This window comes from Triticum urartu, chromosome 5A (genome assembly GCF_056163025.1).
Source record: "Triticum urartu cultivar PI428250 chromosome 5A, HENAU_Tu73, whole genome shotgun sequence".
Taxonomy (NCBI): Eukaryota; Viridiplantae; Streptophyta; class Magnoliopsida; order Poales; family Poaceae; genus Triticum; species Triticum urartu.
In genome coordinates, this window is record NC_141877.1 from 57,445,795 (window position 1) to 57,455,316 (window position 9,522).

The following is a 9,522-nucleotide window of genomic DNA, read 5'->3' on the forward strand; positions in this document are numbered from 1 at the left end:
ACACTTGCATGATCGCCACATGTCGCCGGATATTAGTTCAGATAGCATTGGCTCACTGAAACAATTATTTGAGTTTCATCACGCTCGGCCCAACCTGAACTCTGAAATCTTAAATCTCCAAGTTTTCTAAATATACTCGGATGAACTCCTACTAAAAACCAAGAGACAATTTTGTTTTTATGCTGATAGTTGACTAAACAGTTCAGTTTTACACCTCACGAACAATGAAAATCCTCACACACATCCAGCACATTATATCTTATTACATTGGGGAAGAGCTTGGATGCTCAGCTGAGACTACATTATCTTTTTCTGCATGCAACTACGAAAACCATGCAAGTGCTAACCATGGCTGTCGCAAAGCCTAGTAAATCGAAATGGGAAACCATAAAGTATGAATGTCGAAAACTAGTTTGTACCAAAGCCCAATGGCCTAGTCCACGTGTTGCGGCGGTGACCTTCGATTCCGCAGTTCTTGCATTGACCAGGTTTCCTCGGCTTTTTCGGTGCATCCCCTCTGTCAGGACATGTAGTTCTCTTGTGTCCTTCCCTCCTGCAAATGCTGCAGAAGCGTGTACGTCTACTCAGTCCTTCGTACGGTGCCTTCTCCCTGATATTTGTTGGCCTTTCGACCCCCCCTTTGCTTAGCGGGTGGAGCTAGCCCTTGCAAGTCATTCACGCTCACCGAATGTGCCATGCTATTCTCTTTATCGGCAACTGTCCCGACCACGAAAGCAACCTCTCCATTTCTAGTGTGTCTCAGAGGGTCCAATGTCGTGATGCGATCCTCAAAACCCATTCCATCCCTCTTTTCTGCAATAGGTGCTCCACGCACCAGCAGATCATCCAGCCCACCTAGCATGAAGTCAAATGATTCTGCACTAGCATCCCCCATGCGAACGACTTCCATAGCTTTCAAGTACAGTGTTGAATGCCTCCATGTGAATGATGTGTTGCTCCATTTGTCCTTTTGGTACTGCTGTAGATGGCTAGGAAGAATGTCCCTTGCATCCTTCGTCCACCGTTTCACAATATGTTTTTCTGGGATCTCCTCAAGGTGAAGTATTTCCATAACCTGCAATTTAGAACCCATGTTACCAAACTTTTAAGTCACAGAACAACATTTAACATTTTTACTTACCCTTAGAATGTGGCTACACAGCAAACTTGTGTGTTCAAACTGACCACACTCACAGCAAAACACCTTCTGATCATCAGTGATGGTAACCTCATAAACAACTATGCTCCATCTCTCTCTTTTCGCCGCATTATTGTGGGTTGCTACATATTTCTTCATCTTATCTATCTCCGTTACGTTATAGGCTATGGCTTCCATCAGCAACCTTCCAAACTCCTCAAACATGGATCTGGTATATATTTTACTGGTGTGCCTCTCTATAGCCAAATTTGTTCTTCTTACTGCACCTCCCTGCAAAAAGTGCCACAAAGTTGTACACAAAAGAATATCATTCTCAAATGTTAGTTTTGACGTACGGTCGGGTCAGCAATGAAAAAGGTAAACCGATGTCTTGCAATCATAGTTCTTTTCTCCTCGTAGCCCTCTTCACGCTCCCGGTCGAATTGAAGTCTCATGTACTGCCGCACAAACACATGCATGGGGCTCGCTGGGGGCATGTACATCTTCAACATGTGATTAGCACTCTCGCTCCGTTGCGTGCTTGTCATCTTGGCACAGAAAACACCTCTGAAATATAATTTTGCCCACTTTTTATGAATCTCATAAATCTGTGTCATGTATGCATGATTCCGCAAATTGTATTTATCCAGTAACATGCCCCACGCCGTCTCGAACTCATCTTCGGTTAACATGTGGTTCACTACTTTGTGGAAATCAGCCTGGAAGTCATTTTTTGGTGTACAAAAGACCCACGCTCTCTTTTGCCTTCTTTAGTACGTGCCACTTGCACCACCTATGAATTGTATCTGGATACACCTTGTTGATTGCTAGTTTCATAGCTCTGCACTGATCTAGAAATAATTTGTTCATAACATATTAGGATTAGGTCATGGCTGACAATATGCATTTTCATATTGCGAGGGTTAAGGAAAATTCAACCTCTGCAAGCAGCACTAACCTGTCAAGATAGTTTTTGGGGCCGGTCCTCCCATCATACAAAGAAACTCGGCAAAAACCCATTCGAAGCTCTCTTGCTGCTCATCGCGCATCAGCACCCCAGCCAGGATGATGCTCTGAAAATGATTGTTTACCCCAACAAATAATCCAAAAGGCATGTCGTACAAGTTTGTCCTATATGTGGTGTCGAAGGTGACAACATCTCCAAAAAAACGGTACTGCATACGGCTGCTCCCGTTTGCCCACATCAGGTTCTTAACTTTGCTTGTATCATCAGCTAGCACTCTGTAAGTGAAACCAGGGTCTCCAGCCTGTATGTCAGCGAAAACTTAAAGTGTCTTCCTAACATCATCATCAGCCTGCTCCCGACTGATCTTCCCACAAATGTTCCTAAGGGTCCTCTTTGTGAATGGAACCTTATCAACCAACCCGAAGAAACTTCCAATTATGTTGTACACCTTGCCAAGGTTAACATTGTTCTCCCGCAGTTGCTTTATGAGATCCTTGGTGTACACATCAATGTGCTTGTGCGACGGCCAGTGAACTTTCTCACCCATTGTCAAAGACATCGAGTGATTATGGCTCTCTCTGTGTTCTGTAATGTACTAGCTGTTGTCCGCAGCTCTCAACAATCTGATCAAAGCAGGACACTCACACCTACAGGACCTACTATTTTCTGCTTCTGGCTTCCCCTATTTTACAATGGAACATATTCATCACCAACATATATTGAATTCAATAAACATTTGCATTCTATGTACCTGAGTTAAAAGATTAGCAGAAGTAACTGAAAGCACTTACCGAGCAACCGCACACAATTTCTTGCATACACTTTGTCCTCTCAACGTTAAGCCAGCTCTTTCCATATCTAATGCCGAAACCCGTTTCCCAAGAATACAAATTGTAAAAGTCATATGCTTCACCGACTGAATCAAAGGTCAGACCCAACGACGGCCGCACCACATTTTTCCTGGGTTCTTCAGCATACTTGCGCATCGACTCCTCAAGCGCGCTCATATGGCTGGGACATGGTGTCCTGTCCGGTGGCGCACTCCCCAGCCTTAACCTGAAACGATTAGTCACACTTCAGAAGTTAAGGGTTATTTAACACATCCTTAATCATGAATGTATTTTTATAATACCACTCTAATGGTATTGTATTCCTTTCTCCAGTCCTAACACACTAATTCTTTGTCCCGAAGCCTTTTCCTCAATTACATGTGTCTAGCTTTATGTTGTAGCCCTCAAGTTAGAAATCACAGGTTGTTTCTGGCCATCCATTCCCCTGAACTAAGCAAAGGAATGCATTCTTCCTAAAACAGAGGAGCGAATCTGCGAACGTACCTCTTTGTCCACCCGGGGGCTTCGGGGTTCACCCTGCCAGTGGACTGCGCTGACCGAGTTGGAGATGTGGCCGCACGCCCGCGAGCAGCAGGTGCATTCCTGTCCACCTCAAATTCACCAATCTGTTGGGCGCAACCAGAATCATCTTTTGAGACAGCGCTGCCAGCGTAACTTGGCTCGTTTGCTTCCATCCGCGCCAGGGGAACTGGATCCGGCTGCTCAACACTGTCGGTGAATTCCTCCGGCAAGGGGAACCTGAAAAACGGCGGACATGGGCGCCGCCCATGGCCGTAGATTAGGTACCATTTTGCGAGCACCGATTTGAAAGTAGATCTGGGATTACTGACCTATCGACGGTGTCCAGAAGGAACTCCATGCCTGCTACCTCCATGCCTGATCCGGCGCCGATGGAAGAAATCTCCTCACTACCTCCACACAGAAAATGGCGTCGCTGTTAATCGACCTGGGAGAAGAAGGGGGGTCGACCGATGCTAGGCCCTTCCAGAGTGCTTTCGACATTGAGTTGGTTGGGGGTTTGGCAGATGCATTTACTCCGGTGTCTGCATGTGGTGGTGAGCAGGACGTCCGTGCAGCGACGGATCAGGATTTCCTCTGACGACCTGAGCTCCTTATCTGATCCAAGGCCCACCCATTGGGTCAACGTTCTGGTCCATGGACCAACTCCGCCCCGCCCTCCTTCCGTCCGCTACCATACGACCGGGACCACCAACTACGTACTGTTTTGTACCGTATTCCGCCGAGTAATCCTTTTTTATCGATACCTGTCAGACACGTCAGAGGCAATATTCCCGATCCCAAGTCACGAACGGGACATCGTGATAACGAGTGCATCTGGGCCCGGGCGCCGAATCGCCGCTTCCATCATATGTGCTGCTACTGGAGAACTACTAACAAAATTGACAGGAAGGATAACTCACTGTTCCAGAAGCCAGATTGTTGGGAGAGTGGGCGACGCAGAGGTAGAGGAACCGTTTTTGGAGAATCGTGGCAGTGAGGACGAAGCGCCCTCGTGCATACCCGTCCTAAATAATTGGGACGGGGCTCGTCCCGCCTGTTGGAGTCCTCGCTTCCTTTGTCATGTTCACATTTAAAATGGGCTCACCCATAGGCCCGTATAAGAAAGCACAAGAAGCCCAAACGCTTCACGGTTGAGATTACTGATCTAAACTTGCTAAAAAATTCTCAAAATAAAAATATAGCTAAAAAACTTTATGTGATCTAAAACTACCTCTTCGTGAGATCCCAAATTCCCAATATTTCCTTGTGGTGGGTTGTTAGAGAATCCCCTATACATAAACATTACGTGATCTACAACTACCTCTTTGTGAGATCCCAAATTCCCAATATTTCCTTGTGATCGGTTGTTAGAGAATCCCCTATAAATACGAAGCTTTTCACGGCATAGATCATATAATTCCACCCCACGCCTCCCACCCCACGCCGCCCATACCTAGCCTTCCATGCCTACACCGAATTACCACCCCATTCCGCCCAAAGTAGCTCCCAGGTCGGTGAAGCCGACGGAGCCGTCATCTTCAAAGCCTGCATCGGCGAATTCTGAGATGAAAGAGAAGGGCATGTCAGAGAAGCCGACGAAAGAGAAGGGCACGTTGGAGAAGCCGGTGAATCAAAAGATGAAAGCGAACGGCAATGGAGTCGGTCGCCATCGAGAGAATCCTCCGGTAACGAACGAGATCCTTGTATTGTGTATACACCCTCCTTCCCAAGTCTGCATGCAATCCCATTATTTACGGCGCACTTCTTTTTGATCTCGTTTAGTTACAGCCATAACGAACTATCCCTATTTTACCGAAGGGGGATTGGTGTGTCTAGAAAGGCTTGCACGAATCTTAGCATAAAATCAATGACATGGGACTTAGATAAGCAATACTTAGAGCACATCTACATGTGCTTTAGCAAAACTTAAGGGAGATCGTGGATACCTTCCTCTCTTAGTTTTTAGTCGTGAATGCCTCTCTCTGTAATGAAACTTGCGCTAATTTTCGTGCTGGAAAGTTCTATGTGCAACGATATGGAAAGGAAGGACTAGTAATTCAACTTTGTTTAAAACCAGCAATCGAATCAACAAAATAATCGTAGTACTCCTAAATGCTTGATCAAATACGCAGTAGACAGAATACAAAGTAGTTTTGTACGTAAGTTGCACGCCTCACTTATTTGGCATTGAGAACATCAAATGTATGTACTATATTAAATTTTAGGTTGATGAGAAATAAAGGAGAAAACTAAAGAGAAAGATGGACAGTAGGATCACATGTTACATTCCTAGTATGGTGATTATCTATAAACTATTGATCTTGTGATCATGTATGCAATTATTTTCGTAAGCGTGACGCCTGAAACTTTAGTAGTGTACATAGAACAAAGTCTGCTCTTTGTACTAAAAATCTATACTAGTATCAATCAATTTGCGGACAGAGATAGCTTCTTTTTCTATGTCTGGTGTTCATTATATGGCCTAGAAGCTCTATAATTTCATGCAATAATGTAGAGCACAATTTGATATTGGCATAGATTACATCTAGTCGGTTCTATGCGTGTTTAAATGAATACCATACAGAATCTAATCACACTATTTGTACATTCAGGGAACTCAGGTTGCTTCATTGCTGCAATACGAGAAGTTCATAAAAGATTTAAACGCACAGCAACTGACGTACATCAAGTTGATTGGACTGGGTGGACTTCTCAAGACTCCTGGCATGAGAATGAGACGTCTACTGTGCCAGGCCATCGCTTATTCATATGATGCAGAGCAGGATGCCTTTATAATTAATGGGAGACCATGTAGGATCACACTAAAAGATGTGGAGCATATAATAGGCCTACCCTGCATGGGGAAGAATCACGTCTCTTCAAATCACAATGATACTTTGGAGTTGTGGAAGGAACTGAAAGACCCCGATGACACAAAAGTAACTTTGAAAGGATTGCTAGCCAAGATGAAAGGCAACAGCACACCTAATTTTGTCAGGCCATTTGTCTTGTACACCATAGGCAAATATGTATGCCCGACAACACAGCAGTATGTGGACAACAGATACCTTGGGATTGCTAGAAACGTTGAGAAAATAAAGAGCACCAATTTTGGACAGCTTACACTTGACCATCTTATGACTAGTGTCAGGAAATTTGTAAATGGTGGAGCAAATCTGGAGGGCAACCTACCATTGCTACAAGTAATACAATCATTATTAACATACAATACATTTAATTTATGGAAAATTTTCTAAGCTGTTTTTGTTGTAATGCAGACGTGGTACTACGAGAAGTGGAGGGTGCACCAATTGGACTCTACCATCTCGTATGCATCAAGGTTAAGGCCGCTGATCCAAAACTGGAGTGACGAGAAGGCACAGAAGGTTGACAACATAATCAACAAAAATTATATAGGGGTTGGAGAGGTAAAGTGTTAGTACTGTGTGCCTGGATTATCTACCATATGTTTTGAATGATACTAACGACACTAACATATAGTATGTCGATGACCTGCTGCGGCCTTTCAATCCGCCACCAGTTGGGACGCCGGTCAAACCAAAGACTGACGGTCAGGTAAATGATGAACATCAGACACAAATATATATTGTAACTTTGCAAGTACAATCGAAGTCATATGCTTCTAACTGCTTGTAATTTGCAGGATAAGGCACTCATGGGCCGTGTATTGGCTAATTTGAAAGAAGTTGCCTCCATTGTGCGGGAAGCCAGTGCACAACAATTTGATAGGATGATCACCCTTGAAAAAAAATGGACGAGTGTCTTAGGCGTACACTTGCGAATGGCAGACGCACGGACGACCTCATCACAGAATTCAATGTAAGTATACCATTATGAGTTTCTATAAATATTTTTACTATCAATACTCTCCACACTAACACATTTGTTTTAAAGAACCACTGCTATGGAATATTTGATGTTGATCGCCCAGGAGTAGAGGACATACAGTTATCTGACCTGGGAGTACCTGCGGACCCAATGGAGGTCCGAGGAGAGAATACTACTCACAAGCAAAAACAAAAAAAAGACATGGAGGTCATTGCCAAAGGCATTTCTGCAAAGGGAATACAAAAAGATAACATGGATGCCCCTATGAAGAATGTAGCTGAAGATTTGTAGCCTACTCCTAGTTTGCAATCGCGAAAGCATTCAAAAACCACCACAAGCCTTGAAGCTTTCATGGTGATACACATTTCACATCTAACTGATTTTGTTTTAAGTTAATGAAGATTCGTAGCTAACATATGATCTTCCACGTTCAGGATGAAGAAGACAGAGTTGTTGCTGCAGCTTGCAAGGAGTGTCTCAAGAATGTTTCACAACTTTATAAAGAGCTGGATGCTTCGCAGGGTGCTCCGAGTTTGGATTCGCGAAAGCATTCCAAAGCCACCACAAGCCTTGAAGCTTTCCTGGTGATGCACATTTTACAGTTAACTAGTTTTGTTTTTTTATTTCGCGCAGATTGCAAGCTAACAAGTGCTTTATTTCGAATCACAGGATCCTCTGAATTTGAGGCACAATGAGAATGTGCGAAAGGCTGAAGAAAGAAGAGATCAAGATGATGAAGATGTCAGTATTGAGGTGGGGGGAGAGGCAGGTACCAAAAGCAAACACCGGTCTGCCAAGGCTAAGGCAATAAGGGAGCCGGAAGAGACACATGTCTTCCCAGTTGATGAGGACAACTATGATGATTCTTTAGCAAAGCAGCGACAAGATAGCGTGGTTGATTCCATGCTACCAACTTGTACGAGCATCCGGAAAAGAGTGGCATCTTCATTATTGTGCAATGAAGATTATGTTCTATACGATAGTGATAAGAAGAGAAAGAGAAACAGGACTCCATCGGAGTCTACCAACGATTCCAAGGACGCAAAGAATACAAAGAGGAAAAACTGTGCAAGCATTTTTAAAGATACAGACACAAGTGCTTCGAGGCTGGAGACCGACCTTGACAAGTTTCGACAGAATCACGTGGCCAAAATTGTCAACACCTCAGATCTTGATAAACAATTGGTGGTAATTGATGACATTGTTCTGCTACATAAGCATTTGCAATGCCTCACCATGACAGATGGAGTTTTAGATGACAAATGGTTGGGTGACGAAGTAAGATATTTGCCAAATTATTTTATCAATTTTCTTTTGCACAGTACAATTAACTTGAATTTTGTTTTAGTTGGTTGATGCTGTGATTTAGATCATGCGTCATGATCATCCTGAGGACATAAGGGACGGGCAACTGGTTTACATTGAGAGGGTGGCCGGCGTCGCTATGCTCGAAAGAGATGGTAAGGTAGAGAACTGCCACGAGGCCGCTTTGGCGGGCAGACATGGAACAACAAAACTACCTCGGACATGATCTGGTACCATCTAACCATGACATAAACACATTTATTTTTGTAATCATTATGCATGTTGATGTAATCATCTTTGCTGTCCAGGTTTTTCTACCTACGAACATGGCGAACACCCACTGGTTCCTTGTGGTCGTAAACCCCAGAAGGAGGGAGTTTCAGATTCTTGATTCACTTTTCAGCTACGTAGTAACACAAGTGGTTCACGTGGTGAGATTTTAAACGTCTTTCAATATAACACAGCATTTAGCATCATACCTAACCTTGAACCGTGAGCAAATTCTCATACCATGGACTTTGGTAGATACGTGGGGTGGAAGCACATCTGAGAGCATCGCTGTGAATCAATGGACCACAAAGCCATGCATGGCAAGACATTAACGTGACCCAATGGACAGTAAAGCATGTTCCTGTGCCAAGACAAGATGACAAGTCAGTCAACAGTATTAGCTTCTCAATATGTTTTGAATTTTTAATACGTGAAATGGTGCTAACAGAATTAATTGTTGTAGTTCTTCTTGTGCACTCTACATGCTGAAGAACATCGAATTCTTTACGGGAGAAGATATTACGCTGCGTTATGACCAAGTACGTAGAGTAACACCTAAAATTCTGTCAATTTTGTAAACATATGGAACGATACTAACATATCCTCCCATGCAGGCATACATTGACAATTATAGAAGAGAG

At 43.7% G+C, this 9,522-nt stretch overlaps 1 pseudogene; it reads right to left on the reverse strand.

Moving 5' to 3' along the window:
* Window positions 1-408: 408 nt before the first annotated feature.
* Window positions 409-3,830, reverse strand: LOC147968010 (protein FAR1-RELATED SEQUENCE 5-like; annotated as a pseudogene).
* Window positions 3,831-9,522: the final 5,692 nt, after the last annotated feature.